Source organism: Pan paniscus, chromosome 10 (assembly GCF_029289425.2).
Source record: "Pan paniscus chromosome 10, NHGRI_mPanPan1-v2.0_pri, whole genome shotgun sequence".
Classification (NCBI taxonomy): Eukaryota; Metazoa; Chordata; class Mammalia; order Primates; family Hominidae; genus Pan; species Pan paniscus.
In genome coordinates this window covers 16,986,386-17,003,085 of record NC_073259.2, presented here as the reverse complement: position 1 = coordinate 17,003,085, position 16,700 = coordinate 16,986,386, and the positions used below count along the sequence as shown (strand labels likewise).

Sequence of the window (16,700 nt, the reverse complement as noted above, 5' to 3'; positions counted from 1 at the left end):
CCTTAAGTCCACTGCTATAGTTTGAATGTCCCCCAAAGCTCATGTTGGAATTTGATCCCCAATGTCACAAGTGGGGCCTAGTGAGAGGTGTTTGGGTAATGGGGGTGGGTCCCTTGTGAATAGATGAATGCCCTCCCTGTGAAGGAGGGGAGTGAATGAGTTCTCACTCTGTAAGTTTCCCCAAGAGCTGGTTGTTAAGAAGAGCCTGGCACTCATTCCTTTTCTCTTGCTTCCTCTCTCATCATGTTATCTGCACACACCAGCCCCCCTCTCACCTTCTGCCATGAGTGGAAGCAGCCTGAGTCCTCACCAGAAGCAGATGCGGGTTCCATGCTTTTTGTGCAGCCTGCAGAAACATGAGCCCAAATCTCCTTTCTTTATAAATCACCCAGCCTCGGGTGCTCCTTTATAGCAGCACAGATAAGACAGCCCTCAAAAGTCTTCAGGAGTATTTCCCACATTTCCTCACCAGGTTGTTTTTCTTTTCCTGTTGACTTTTTGTTGGAGCCATCATACTAGGGGCAGGAGAGCCAACTTCATGAGAACCAACCACAACCACCTGTTCCCAAGTTCCTACTTGGTGACCTCATGTTGGTTACTTGAAATTGGCCACATGAAAGTACTTATATCTTGGAAATAAGCAAATGCTAAAAATTAGGACTTTTTTGGGTTTTCAGAGCCATTATTAAACATTTTCCAGCCCACCACTATTTACAGAATTTCCTTATGTATCCAAGTTCTAGTCACTCATTGATTACATGTGCTGCAAACATTTTATCCCATATTGTGGCTTTTAAAAATGTTTATTTGAGGTAACTTTTGATTAACAGAAATTCTACATTTTGATATGGTTATATTTTTAAATTGCTTTTCTATATGGGTAGTATGTTTTGTGTCTTCTTAAATTCTTTTTTCTACCCTAAGGATATTAAGATATCCTAGTATATTTAATTCTGAAAGCTTTGGAATTTTGTCTTTTATATTTAGGTCTCTAATACACCTGAAATTGATTTTTGTGGACTGTGGTATAGTGGTCCAATTTCTTTTCTTTTCATCTTGAAAGCTTAGATCTCCTATATATCTTCAGAGACACAGAAGAATGCATTTTATCCCATATGTTGATAGCCATGCTAAATTGGGTGAGATAAGGCAAATAATCCAAAAACTGGTTTAAAAATCAACAGTATTGAGGAGACATCCAGAAATTTAATTATCTTACATCTGTCATTTGGTTGAATTGTCCCAAGATACTTATCTGCATGGTTGCCAATTATGGCAGATCAATTGCAGAAATAAGCCCAATTTTTAATGCATCCTTGTCAACAGTCACTTAGGTAGGGCCCTCCCAAAATGATGCTGTGCTAGGTGCCATGACTTGCTTTGGCCAATGGGACAGGAGCAGAGGCTGGGAAAAGCCTAAGTTCATTTTCACTTGTTTCCTGGACCTCCATCACTACTATGAAGAACAGGCCCAACTTAGCCCACTGGAGGGATGTGAGGGACATGTGGAGGAGAGCTGAAACCATCCAAGATGAGCCAGGCTCAGCCAACCCATCAGCTGATCACCCATGAGCCAGCCATGATTGGCCACATCCAGCCCAGAGCAGCAGGACTGCTCCACCGCCCTGCAGACTCCTGAGAAATAATAAAAGGTTACTGTTTTAAGCCCCTAAGTTCCAAAGTGGTTTGCTACAGAGCAATATCTAACTAATACACCAGTTATCTGAGAGTACTCCAGACCCTTGATGTCCTCAGTGGTATTGTTTTATTTATTCAGGCTATAATATTGATTGAGTATCTTCTGTGTGTGATTCGTTAAGAGTACTCCTTGAGATATCCAGGAATTGAACTCAGCTCTGCACCAAGCTGACCTAATAGATATCTACAGAACTCTCCACCCCAAATCAAGAGAATATACATTCTTCTCAGCACCACATCCACTTATTACAAAATTGACCACATAGTTGGAAGTAAAGCACTCCTCAGCAAATGTAAAAGAACAGAAATTATAACAAACTGTCTCTCAGACCACAGTGCAATCAAACTAGAGCTCAGGATTAAGAAACTCACTCAAAACCACTCAACTACATGGAAACTCAACAACTTGCTCCTAAATGACTACTGGGTACATAATGAAATGAAGGCAGAAATAAAGATGTTCTTTGAAACCAATGATAACAAAGACACAACATACCAGAATCTCTGGGATACATTTAAAGCAGTGTGTAGAGGGAAATTTATAGCATTAAATGCCCACAAGAGAAAGCAGGAAAGATCTAAAATTGACACCCTAACATCACAATTAAAAGAACTAGAGAAGTAAGAGCAAACACATACAAAAGCTAGCAGAAGGCAAGAAATAGGTAAGATCAGAGCAGAACTGAAGGAGATAGAAACACAAAAAACCCTTCAAAAATCAATGAATCCAGGAGCTGGTTGTTTGAAAAGATCAACAAAACTGATAGACGGCTAGCAAGACTAATAAAGAAGAAAAGAGAGAAGAATCAAATAGACACAATAAAAAATGATAAAGGGGATATCACCACCGATCCCACAGAAATACAAACTACCATCAGAGAATACTATAAACACCTCTATGCAAATAAACTAGAAAATCTAGAAGAAATGGATAAATTCCTGGACACATACACCCTCCCAAGACTAAACCAGGAAGAAGTTGAATCCCTGAATAGACTAATAACAGGCTCTGAAATTGAGGCAATAATTAATAGTTTACCAACAGAAAAAAGTCCAGGACCAGATGGATTCACAGCCAAATTCTACCAGAGTTACAAGGAGGAGCTGGTACCATTCCTTCTGAAACTATTCCAATCAATAGAAAAAGAGGGAATCCTCCCTAACTCATTTTATGAGGCTAGCATCATCTTGATACCAAAGTCTGGCAGAGACACAACAAAAAAAGAGAATTTTAGACCAATATCCCTGATGAACATCGATGCAAAAATCCTCAATAAAATACTGGCAAATCGAATCCAGCAGCACTTCAAAAAGCTTATCCACCATGATCAAGTGGGCTTCATCCCTGGGATGCAAGGCTGGTTCAATATATGCAAATCAATAAATGTAATCCAACATATAAACAGAACCAAAGACAAAAACCACATGATTATCTCAATAGATGCAGAAAAGGCCTTTGACAAAATTCAACAGCCCTTCATGCTAAAAACTCTGAACAAATTAGGTATTGATGGGAAGTATCTCAAAATAATAAGAGCTATTTATGAGAAACCCACAGCCAATATCATACTGAAGGGGCAAAAACTGGAAGCATTCCCTTTGAAAACTGGCACAAGACAGGGATGCCCTCTCTCACCACTCCTATTCAACATAGTGTTGGAAGTTCTGGCCAGGGCAATCAGACAGCAGAAAGAAGTAAAGGGTATTCAGTTAGGAAAAGAGGAAGTCAAATTGTCCCTGTTTGCAGATGACATAATTGTATATCTAGAAAACCCCATCTTCTCAGCCCAAAATCTCCTTAAGCTGATAAGCAACTTCAGCAAAGTCTCAGGATACAAAATCAATGTGCAAGAATCACAAGCATTCTTATACACCAATAACAGACAAACAGAAAGCCAAATCATGAGTGAACTCCCATTCACAATTGCTTCAAAGAGAATAAAATACCTAGGAATCCAACTTACAAGGGATGTGAAGGACCTCTTCAAGGAGAACTACAAACCACTGCTCAACGAAATAAAAGAGGACACAAGCAAATGGAAGAACATTCCATGCTCATGGATAAGAAGAATCAATATCGTGAAAATGGCCATACTTCCCAAGGCAATTTATAGATTCAATGCTATCCCCATCAAGCTACCAATGACTTTCTTCACAGAATTGGAAAAAACTATTTTAAGGAAAGAAAGAGAAGAAAGAGAGAGAAAGAAAGAGAAAGAGAAAGAAAGAAAGAAATAAGGAACAGCATAGAAAGCAGATATATGGGTACAAAGGGTAGGGCATCCTTTTTCTCATGAGGTTTATAAAAATATTTGAAGGTCAAAGCCAAAATTATAACATTATCTGATGCTCAAGACAGTAATATAAAAAATCATGGAAGGTAAAGGTTTCTTTTTTTTTTAAATGTGCTTATTTATTTATTTACGGACATTCAATCAATTGGTATTTGCTATTTACTTGTCTTTTTATTATTATTATTATACTTTAAGTTTTAGGGTACATGTGCAAAACAGGCAGGTTTGTTACATATGTATACATGTGCCATGTTGGTGTGCTGCACCCATTAACTCGTCATTTAGCATTAGGTATATCTCCTAATGCTATCCCTCCCCCTTCTCCCCACCCCACAACAGTCCCCGGTGTGTGATGTTCCCCTCATGGAAGGTAAAGATTCCTACATTTCACTTAAAATAGCAAAACACTGATACCAGCAGACTGCAATAAGTCACATATGTATGCTTGAAATATCCAGTGCAGTCAAAATAAAAATGGTACAAAGAAACACACTCAAAAAGATTATCAATAAACCAAAATGAAATGCTGAAGTTTACTCAAGTAACTCAAAGGAAGACAAGAAAAGAGAAACCAGAATGAAAACCCAAGGAAACAAGCAGAAAACAAATGACAAAATGGGAGGCTTAAGCTCGAACATATCGATGATTACCTTAAATGTAAATGCTCTAAATACACAAACACGAAGACAGAGATGGGAGGAGTAGGTTAAAGCACACACAGAGACACACACACACTCACACTTCAACTATATATTGAGTACAAGGAGCTCATTTCAGATTCAATAACCTAGGTAGGTTGAAAGTGAAAGGATGAAAAAAATTACCATGAAAAATTAATTTAAAGAAAGTAGTTAGGAGTGGCTATATTTTCCAATAAAATAGACTTCAGAGCAAAGAGACTTAGTACAGACAAAACCCAACATTTCATAGTGATGAAAGACTCAATCCAGCAGAAAGTCATAACAATTCTAAATGTGTATGCATCAAAAACAGTGCCTCAAAAAATATGAAGCAAAAACTGATAGGGGTGAAAGAAGAAATAGCTACATCCACAATTATGGTTGGTGACTCCAACACCTCCCTCTCAGCAACTGTAAGAAATACTAGACAGAATATTAACAAGGATACAGTAGACCTCAACAGTGCTGGCAATCAACAAGACCTGGCTGATCTCTGCAGAATGCTCCACCCAACAGCAGCATACACATTGTTCACAAGTGTCCATGAAACAGTCACCAAAATATACAATGTCCAGGGTCATAAAACAAACCATAACTAAATGAAGTAATAGATATCATATAGATTGTCTTCTCTAACCAGAAGGTAATCAAACCTGACATCAATAACATAAAGACAACAGGAAAATCTCTAAATATGTGCAAATCAACCAACCCAATTACAAATAACCCATGGGTCAAAGAAGTCTCAAAGTAAAATTAGAACATACATAGAACTTAATGAAAGTGGAAATACAACTTACCAAAATATGTGAGATAAAGCTAAAGCAATGCTGAAAGGGAAACTTATGACACTAAATGCTTACATTCAAAATGAGGAGAAGTCTCAAATCAGTAATATAAGAAACTAGAGAGAAAAAAAAGAATGAAATAAACCCAAATCAAAGAGAAGGAAAGAAATAAGAAAGATAAGAGCAGCAATCAATGAAATTGAAAACATGAAAGCAATAGAGGACACTAATAAATTTCAAATCTGGTTCTTCAAAAAATATCAGTAAAATTGGTAATCTTCCAGCAAGACTTCTATGGATAAAAAGACAAAGACACATCACCAATAAAAGGAACGAAACAGTAAAATTACAAAAAATCATGCAGTTATTAAAAAGATACTAAAAGAGTGCTATGTCCAATTTTCTGCTCATAAACTCAACAATTCAGAATAAACGAACCAAGGACAATTTCTAAATAAAGTTTAAGGATACGTAGAACAGAAAGAAAGTTAACATACAACTTATCAAAATATGTGGGATGCGCCAGAAGCAGTGCTGAAAGGGACACGCACAGCACCGAATGCACGCCTCAGAAATGGGGGAAGTCGCCGGGCGCGGTAGCTCACGCCTGTAATCCCAGCGCTTTGGGAGGCCAAGGCAGGTGGATCACGAGGTCAGGAGATCGAGACCATCCTGGACCACACGGTGAAACCCGGTCTCTGCTAAAAATACAAAAATTAGCCAGGCGTGGTGGTGTGCGCCTGTAGTCCCAGCTACTCAGGAGACAGGCAGGAGAATCGCTTGAACCTGGGAGGCGGAGTTAGCAGTGAGCCGAGATGGCGCCACTGTACTCCAGCCTGGGTGACAGAGTGAGACTCCATCTCAAAAAAAAAAAAAAAAAAAAAAAAAGAAAAATCATCATCATGATAAGTATTTTATTTTCTGATGTATCTTCTAAATACTTCTAAAATGATTTAAAGCAAAGTTTCTAATGTATAGATAATTACAAAAGCATTTGAACTCATTATTTGGAAATTTTATTATACGTAAATTTGAAAGGATACTAGAAATTAGCCACACTCATTAATAAAAAGCTGTTCTGCCTCTGACTGTGTTGGACGTTATGGTTCATCACAATTCTGTACAAACATTTCACCATATTGTAAGTCATCCAGCTTCACCTTTCCACCACCATCTCCACTTTCTATTTTATTCCTGGGGCTGCTCCTATGTAGGTCGGTGGGGAAAGGGATGTCAGGCAGCCTCTGTTGGCAAGAACTGTGATAATTTGGAAATGTTGCTCAGGCACTGGGCCGTAAGATAGGCATTTGGCGTGAACACACATGACCAGATCGAGATAGCCATGTAACAGGCATAAGAGAAAACACCCGACCAGGTGACAGGTATAGGATGTGTTGGGATTAAGGCTGACTGGATCTTTTTGAATTGCATTTACATGGCTTATTATTTAACTTCTTACATTGTTTACAAAAAAAAGTAAACATATTTTTGATATGGTAGAATCAACATATGGTAGAATATAGTAGAATATGTAAACATATTTTTGATATGGTAGAATCAACACTTTGCTGAATTAAAAATTACTCATGATGATTTTATACTTTAATTTTTTTCCTAGAGGCTGAATGATTTCATGCACATTTTAGGCTTGCTTTCTTTTTAAAGATTAAGCTGTTTTATTTCTAAACTTCTGCGCTTTCCAAGAATGGGGCTACTAAACCATAAAGTAATATTATTAAATGTTCCTTTTTACTTAAGCATTTTTGTACTTAGTTCTATAATTTATGTTATTAAGATTAAGACAGGGCCCAGGGTTTGCCATGAAACATGCCACTTCTATAGAAATCTATGTTATACCCGATACAGTTTCTGGAAAATATTCCAGTGAAATTAGTTATTTCTGGGATAGCCTGGATTTTTTTTTTTGAGATTGTCCTCTTAAAATTGACTACTATAAAGATAATTTATTAAGAATGTTATCAGTAATTGAAATGTAATTTTAATTAAAATCTAATTTTCTCTGATAGTTGACGTTTGGTAATAGCCTCTTTGTAAAGATTTTCATTCGATTAACTTTTATACTCATAAAGATCTGTATATTTCAATTGCCAAAAAATCTCGTTGGTTGGAATTTTCTTGTAAGGTATTTTAAGCATGTATTTTAAGCATAAGCAAAGTAAAAATGTGTTTTTATTCTTATTAATGGCCAGTTTTACAAACATTGAATTCCTTGGCTTCTTCTGTAATCAACAACACTGATCTCTGTACTTGCTCATCACTTATTTAGTGCCAATTATTAATTGAGGTGATATTAGGTGTTGAAGATACTATCATAAAAACACATAGCTTAGTGTGGTATGTATGCACATATACAAATGACTGCAAGTGAGCGAAAAAAGTGACAATGTTTATGTGATGAGAATACCATAGGGTGCAAGCAAGGCATGATAAAATGTGCCTCGGTGAGTCAAGAGAAATGTTACAAAGGAACTGAAGTTTAGAAGTAAAGGAGAAATGCTGGACAGAAGAGTGGTGAAATTTCTAGGCTACAAAAACATCATGAGCAAACCTACAATTACAGAAAATGGAATCATTTTTTGTCAGTCCATGGTGGCTGTGGGTAAGTTACAAGTAGGACATTAGTTGGTACCTGGAGAGATTAGATCACGGAAAGTTTTCTCTAAGTATGGGAAACTGAGATTTTATTCTCTAGCTACTGAGAAATAATGGAAGGATCATAAGCAAGGAAAGTTCAGATTGTAAAACGAGAGAACTCATTTTTGCAGTCAGCTGTAGGAATCATTAACTAGTGGTGGTGGGGGATGGGGTGTGCCTGGGATGTGCCTGAAGTCAAAGTAACCTATAAGAAGCCTAACTAAGTAGTTAGGAGAGGTGACTAGCTTCTCAGTTAGGGTAGTACAGGTCAAGGGGAAGAAGAGGGCAAAGTCTCTCACAAATGTTTAAGAGGAACATCACATGGGAGGGGAAATCTTCCAAAGTTTTATTTTAGGAAACAAGATGAACATTGATACCATAACAGTAGACATTTGATATATTGAAATGTTGATAAAACAGCATGTTTTGAGGAAGAGAAAGATAAATAATGGTTTCATTATGCACATCCTTGAGTTTGAGAAGGCTTTGTATGATCCTCCTTCTGTAGACAAAAAAAAAAAGTGAGTCTGGACTTTAGGATGTATCTAAAGATAAATATTTGGTGTGGCTTTGACCATCTAGGGGAAAACTGGAGGGAGAAGGAAAAAAGTCCAGAAAATGGATAAAAACAATATTTAAGCAACATTTGATAGAGTATCCCCCAAAAGACTAAGAAGGTATTGTGAGGTAAGACAAAAATCAGTGGAATCATTTCATTTCAAGAAATCTATCAAGAATGGTGAGGTAAGCTGTAGAATTAGATATCAAAAATAAGTGAAGAAAATTTATACACCTCTATGGAGAAGACTCCAATGCCTGAGCCAACTGTCAAGGTTCATCTTATATTTTGTGTCATTAGGAGGGAAATAAAGAGAAATAATTCTCAAAATTAATTCAACTACCATGTAAATGAGAAGAAGCTTGCTGTTAACCACAGTTCTTTAGTTTCCTCTATTTGCTAAACATTTTATTATGTGGACAAAAAAATTAAAAAGGATGTAACTTTCAAAAATGGTTCTTACTCTTAAAAAGATAATTCTGGTTCAAAATAAATATGTACCCAAAACAAGGAAAAAGTATATAAATCGTATAAATAAATATATAATCCTAAAAAAGTGCTAAGTAAATTATGGCTCTTAATATTCTTTGACTGAACATTCAGGCCAATGGAGAAAACAATTTATTGGGTGAGGTTTCCTGAGTAATTGGAAGTACTATAGCAGAGCAATTCCAGTGTGAAGGTGTTCATGTTGGAGATGAACCTTCAACAAGAGTGTGACTTGCCCTCACTAAGAAACAAGATCAAGTGTTATTCAAGGGTGATGCCTAATAAGCACAAACTTTAGCTTTATGTTTATATGCAAAATAGGTGATTATGATAGGAACCCTATCAGTGTTAAGATTGGATTACTTTAATCCACATTAGAATATGCTTTCAAGAAAGAGTTTGCCATTTTTAAATGGGTAAATATGGTTTCCCTCGGTGCTATGCATCTCTGTTTCTCTTTGCTTCTTTCATGAAATGAGTCTAATTTTCTTTTATTTGGACTACGTGTGGCCATGTTCTTTTTAACTAACAAAAAAATAGCGTGTTGTGTACGTGTTCTCAGTTATATGCAATGGAATCTATTGCTGTTGCTTAATGTTTTAGTTTCATAAATTTTTATGGAGTATTTTGCTTTAGTTAGAGAGTCTATTCTTATATTATGCTGTAAAATGAAATCTTATGGGTTACCACCTGTGTAATGAGGTCTGTACCTTTTTGAAAATCTGTCCTTACAATTGGATATGCTATCTTGTACTTAAAATTCCTTATAGGACAGGAGCTTTACCAGTTGCCTCTATGAGGGGTTGAAGAGAAGGTAGGGTCTTTCTGAAAAGCAGTTATGACATAGACAGACACAGAAATGGTGGACCACATATTTTACCATAAGGTCTGGTTAGTTAATTTAAAATTATTTATTATGTGAATTCATTCAAAGCGGGGCTAAAACACTTTAGTTTGTAACTCCTGATTGATTTCTCCTCCTTAATGCTCAAATGAATATACCAGATTTCCTTTATCACATGTAAGCAGAGACGTTATAACCTGTGGCATCTCTCAGTTTCTTTATTTTTTTTTATATATTATTAAAATATGGCACTTGGAATAAAAACCTACATAGATGAGTGGCATAGTAGTTCCATTTTGAGCTCCAAACATAAAATTGGAATTCCAATAGCACATCTTTGTATTTTGATGTTTCAAAGCTTTTTAAAGTAACACAAATCTTATGACTTGCACTATCTTTGGCTGTTTAAATTGTAAAAATGAGTCACTGACACTTAAACTCTATGTGAAGAAAATCTTTGTTTCTGAAACCATTGATGTAGACCTACATATTTAAGTCTGTGTTCTTTTCAAATTTCAAGAAAGAATACTATAATGTAGATACAAACAGATAGTTGGAAAAATCTATTAAAAATGAAGATGTGGCCGGGTGCGGTGGCTCACGCCTGTAATCCCAGCACTTTGGGAGGCCAAAGCGGGCAGATCACGAGGTCAGGAGATCGAGACCATCCTGGCTAACATGGTGAAACCCCGTCTCTACTAAAAATACAAACAAACAAACAAACAAACAAAAACAAAAAATAGCCGGGTGTGGTGGCGGGCGCCTGTAGTCCCAGCTACTCAGGAAGCTGAGGCAGGAGACTGGCCTGAACCCAGGAGGCGGAGCTTGCAGTGAGCCGAGATCGCAACACTGCACTCCAGGCTGGGCGACAGAGCGAGACTCCGTCTCAAAAACAACAACAACAACAACAACAACAACAACAACAACAACAACAACAAAAAAGATGTTCAGAAGTTAAAAAAAAGTTCTGAAGTATGTTCTTGATCTCAAAGTAGAAGCTCTTTTTCATCAAGGAGAACCTTGTTTCATTTTTAAATGAAAGTAGAGATGCAACCCCGTCTCTAAAAACAAAACAAAACAAAACAAAAAAACAAAAATTAGCTGGGCCTGGTGACACTGGCTTGTAATCCCAGTTACGTAGAAGGCTGAGGTGGAAGGATCCCTTGAGCCCTGGAGGTTGGGGGACTGCAGTGAACCAAGATCATTCCACCGCACTTCAGCCTGGGTGACAGAGAGAGATCTTGTCTTAAAAAAAAAAAAAAGAAAGAAAGTAGAGAATTTGCTGCTGTTGTTTAATCTTGAGTGATGAAGTCACATAGCCAAAGCCTGCAGAGTTGTGTTTATACTAATATTGTTTTTATATCTTTTCATATTGTTTATAGAAAGGATTTAAACCAAGCAGGAAGATAATTTTTGTGAGACCTGGCAAATCTAGTCATAAAAGTGGGAAATTGATTAGATGAAAACATAACTTTTTATAATCATTTATACAGTACCAAAAAGCAGTAAAATTTTAAAGAAATAAATATTGTGAGGTAGTAAAAGAGTATACATATAAAAAAAGCTCAAATTATGCTTTTGGTAGCCTACTTTCTTGAATAAATTAATGGATTGGTCCTATTCAATATTGCATTTCAATGTGATAACAGAGTTAAGACATATGCTTTTTGCATGTGCCTGGGTGTTAAGTTTGTAAATACAACCAGCAAGAAAATCATTCATTTCATAACAGATACAGGTGTAGAAAGGACTTTTTTGTTCTCTTTTCTGTCAGTGAAAAGGCTTCTAAGATTCTGTTTATCCCTGGTTCTTAGGTGAAGAGTACAATTTTATGAAGAGGGATCCTGGAGAAGTAAACTCACTTGAAGAAAGATATGATTTTGACAGTATCATGCGCTATGCCAGGATCACCTTCTCAAGGTTGGAGTCTCGTGTTATACCTTTTGACTATTAATTCCTTTCCTCCATGTGGCTCTTCACAAAGCTATGTTTGAGATTAGAAGTATAACCACTTTCAAAAATTGTTGCCTCACTGCAGAAATAAAGTTGAAAAATAGTTGATTAAAACTTATTGCCTTTGGAAGTTTGAGGCGGGTGGATCACCTGAGGTCAGGAGTTCGAGACCAGCCTGACCAACATGGTGAAACCCCTTCTGTACTAAAAATACAAAAATTAGCCGGGTGTGGTGGCACATGCCTGTAATCCCAGCTACTTGGGAGGCTGAGGCAGGAGAATTGCTTGAACCCTGGAGGCAGAGGTTGCAGTGAGCCAAGATCATGCCATTGCACTCCAGCCTGGGTGACAGAGTGAGACTCCAAAAAAAAAAAAAAAAAAAAAAAAAAATTACTGCCAACAACAAGCATTTAAAAGGCATTTTAAAAACATATTTTTACATTTTCTACCAATTACATAAATTTAACGTGACAACTAAGATGGCATGAATTATTTAAACAATTTTATATTCCTAAATCATTAAAAAGTCCAATTAAAAGGATTACCAAACCAATCATTATGTTAAGTTGGTGAAGCATTATTTAATGAAAATTAGACATTTTTAAGTTAAATTAAACAGGTTATTCAGTTGTTCAGTAGGAATGTCACACTCTATGTGACCTGTCCTTTATACTGTGTATTTTTATTGCTCAAATACCACTTATGCTCAAAAATTGATATTACTAAAGGAATTCTCGAACATGTTAGAAAGACATTTTACCTCATATAATTTAGAATTATATTTCACCATTCATCAACCTTAAAATTCTTTCATTAATGACTGAATGCTATTTTTAAAGAATGCAACAATTTGGGTTTTTATCTACTTCATTCTAAAGATGAAGCCATCAGGCCAATAGTTCCCAGGTATTGAATTTGGAACTGAAACCATTAGACTCATCCCTTTTTCCATTTATGCCCAGTTTACACTCACATGTCCATTTCAACTCATTTTTTTGCCCACTTGTGTCCATTTCACAGTTCATTAACATCTATTTCTAAAGGCAAAGTCACGAAGAAGAGAAAATACTTCAAATTTGTTCCTCTGTTTTTATAAAAAATTCTTGGTAAAAAGTAGAGAAAGATGAGTAAATGAGCCCTTAATACTTGGACATATTTTTAAATTATCCATTTTTACCAAACCAAACTGTATTATTAAAAAAATCAGTGTTCACTGTATTTTAAAAATATTCTCTTCAAAAGTATATTATAAATCTATATGCACATATGTATTTATTTGTTCAATTATATTAACTATCCAAATGCTTATCATTTCTGTTTTTTAGAAGGACACAGTTTATTCAACAGAAGGCATAAAAATTAGAATTATCTTTCCCAAAATATGACTTAATATCTCTGTTTTTCAGCTGTTCACCAATAAAACAATACTGGGGCTATTCTTTTTGTTCGTTTGTTTGAGATGGAGTCTCTCTCTGTCACCGGGCTGGAGTGCAGTGGCACGATCTTGGCTCACTGCAACATCCACCTCCCGGGTTCAAGCAATTCTCCTGCCTCAGCCTCCCAAGCAGCTGGGACTACAGGCTCGTGCCACCACACCCGGCTAATTTTTGTATTTTTAGTAGAGATGGGGTTTCACCACGTTGGCCAGGATAATCTCGATCTATTGACCTCGTGATTCGCCTGACTCGGCCTCCCAAACGCTGGGATTACAGGCGTGAGTCACCGCGCCCGGCCAGGACTATTCTTAACATAGAAAAACTTCAGCACATTAGCCACCTCTGCAGGGCATTGAAGGATAACTGAAGTCCAGGGCCAAGAACACTCAGGGATGTCAGGTGCCTAAAAGTACTTAGGGGCCTTTAAAAATTTAAAACCAAGTATACTTCAGTATCTTAATGTTTGCAAATAACTATAAAATAGCCTTGGAAAAAATGAGCTCACACACACACACACACACACAAACACATATGACCCATCATAATAAATAAATATTGAAATCTATTATTTATACTCAAATAATTTTACATTGTCTTCTGTTCAACTACTTCAAGACTGGAATGTTTTTAGTCAAATATTCATGAGTGTGAAATCCCTCATTTCTCCCTAGTCTGAAAGGAGAGCTTTCAGAGATGTAATTCTTCTCAGATGTCTCCTGAAGTTTTGATTTGCAGTAAAAGCAAATAGGAATCATCCACCAAGTTAGGAAACAGCTATGCCCTTATGGGTTTTTCTGTGGCCGTGGTATTAGCAGTCATCTTCCAAATCTGAGACACTAAATTGGCTGTCTTGATTGTTCTTTTGCCACTTGTCAATAAGTCCTTCTCAAATTCTTCAGTAATTTTGCCTTTAAAAATTTTTTTCAAGAGCCCTGAATCATTGAGAAGTTCTTCCATGTCCTCATCTTTGTATCAGAACATGCTTCCCTTTTCCTTATCTCATTCATGTTTTTCTTCTTTTCTTTTTTGGCCTTCTGCTTCGACCAATCTTTATTTTTTATGAATTTTCTTCTCCCTTCATTTTCTGTTTTTCTCTTTTCTTTGTTGCTCCAGTAATTTCTGCCTCTGCTTTTCTCTAATTTTATCTTTAAATGAAATAGTGTCTGTATTAATGTCCACAGGCACAAAATCTGGAAACTGCTTTCCTCTCAATTCTGGCATCTTGGGCATTCTCAGCAGGGAAAAACCTCGAGCAAGACTTGCAAAATCAAGATTATTTAATCTGAAAATCAGGTTGCATTCTTACTTTGCATAAGCCTGGACATAGGACACAAAAGCTTTCATGCCCTTTTCAAACACAGATGTTTCTGCCAGGGTCATGGACTTGAGTTTTGGCAGAAGGTCAGCTGTGTTTTTCTAGAGTTTCATCTCCGCCAGGGGGCATTTTTGGTTAATTGCAAGGAAATTGATGTATGACTCTTCCACGGGCGGGAGGAACACCAGAGCTCTGCCTCTGTGGCCAATGAGGGCTGTGCGGCTACAGTGCTGCACAAAGGCACTTGCATTGTAGGGGCGATTGTACTGCAAAACCCAGTTTACTTCAGGAACATTGATTCCTGGGCCACCACATCAGTGCACACTAAAATTCCACTTTGCAATTTGCAGAACAATTGCAATTTTCAATTTGCATGAAGATCGTATTTCATCTTTCCATGGATGCACACAATCTTCACACTCTTCATCAGCACCTCCAGAGCCTTCCTGTAGTATTCCACACAGGCGCAGGTGCTAAAGAAGACCAGGTGTTGCTCTTGCTTATGACTGTGAAGAAAATGTAGCAGCTGATTAAATTTCTCATCTGCCTTGCATACCATGTAGTAGTTTTCCAGGGGAGAGTGGTGTTCTGGGCACTGCTGGCTGCCACACCCTTCTTCACTGAGACTGGACAGGGTTCCGGAGTCCCACTCTCCACAAGTTCTCCACTTCCTGCTTCTGAGTGGCAGAGAAAAGGCCTGTTCTCCTCTGCTTTGGCAAAAACTCCAGGATGGTATTTATGCTTGCCTCAAATCCCATGTCCAGAAGTCTGTCTGCCTCATCCAACACCAGGATATGCAGGGATCACACACAGCTGGCCAGATACAAGCCTTCTGCCTTCCTTCAGAACCTGTCTTCAAGTGGCCTGGAATGGCCACAGTGATGTTCCCACCTTGTTGCTTAAACTCTTAAACTTGGAACAGAGGAGATCCTGAGAGCAGAGGAGAATCGTTTATTATTATTATTTTTTTGAGATGGAGTTTCAGTCTTGTTACTCAGGCTGGGAGCAATGGCATGATCTCAGCTCACTGCAACCTCCACCTCCCAGGTTCAAGCGATTCTCCTGTTTCAGCCTCCCGAGCAGCTGGGATTATGGGCGCCCACCATGACGCCCAGCTATTTTTTTGTATTTTCAGTAGAGACAGGGTTTCACCATGTTGGCCAGGCTGGTCTTGAACTCCTGACCTCAGGTGATCTGCCCGCCTTGGCCTCCCAAAGTGCTGGGATTACAGGCGTGAGCCACTGCGTCTGGCCTAGAATCATTTATTGTTTCTGTCCTTCATAGATGATAAACCAAAGTTTTAAATAGATGTTTCCACTTATCCTGCCCTCTTTTCCATGTTCAATTGCTCATTTCCTGGTAAGCACGTCTGCCCTGGCTGCCTGCAGTCCACTTCCCTACACCTGCCATTGCCCTGCCTGCCAGTCAGCCTTGACCTATCCTCTCCTAAGGTTTCAAAATGATATGATTCATTTTTCATAAATAAACTTAACATTTCCACATCATATCTACCAGTTAGAAGGATAGTAGTCTGATTGCTTCAGTTCACATTTTTTTGGGTATTTAAAGAAGCTGTTTACTAACATATTTAAATGGCTTCTTTCAGGAAAAGAAAAATTTGACACACTACTCTCTCTGCTCCTCACCCCGAAGTATTTGAAGTTTCTTTTTTTTTTAATTGTGGAAAGAATGCAAAACATAAAATTTACCATCTTAGTCATTTTCAGCATACAGTCTGGTGGCACTGAGCACAGTCACATTGTCGGGCAACTGTCACCATCATCCATCCACAGAACATTGTCATCTTCCCAACCTGAAATTCTGTACCCATTAAACACAAACTCTCTATTCCCTTCTCCTCCAGCCCTGGCAAACATTTCTCCATTCTCTGTCCCTACGAAATGGATGACTCTAGGTAATTCTTAGAAGTGGAATCATGCAATATGTTGCCTTTTGTGTCTGGCTTATTTCACTTTGCATGATGTCCTC

At 37.6% G+C, this 16,700-nt stretch overlaps 1 protein-coding gene and 1 pseudogene across 1 annotated transcript in view; both read right to left on the bottom strand.

Annotated features, from left to right (window-relative positions):
• The window catches only part of ETV6 (ETS variant transcription factor 6), a 396,338-nt gene that overhangs the window by 357,332 nt on the left and 22,306 nt on the right, over nt 1-16,700 (bottom strand). The window lies entirely within an intron of this gene.
• LOC100972680 (ATP-dependent RNA helicase DDX55-like) overlaps nt 7,102-16,700 on the bottom strand; it is a 22,752-nt pseudogene continuing 13,153 nt past the window's right edge.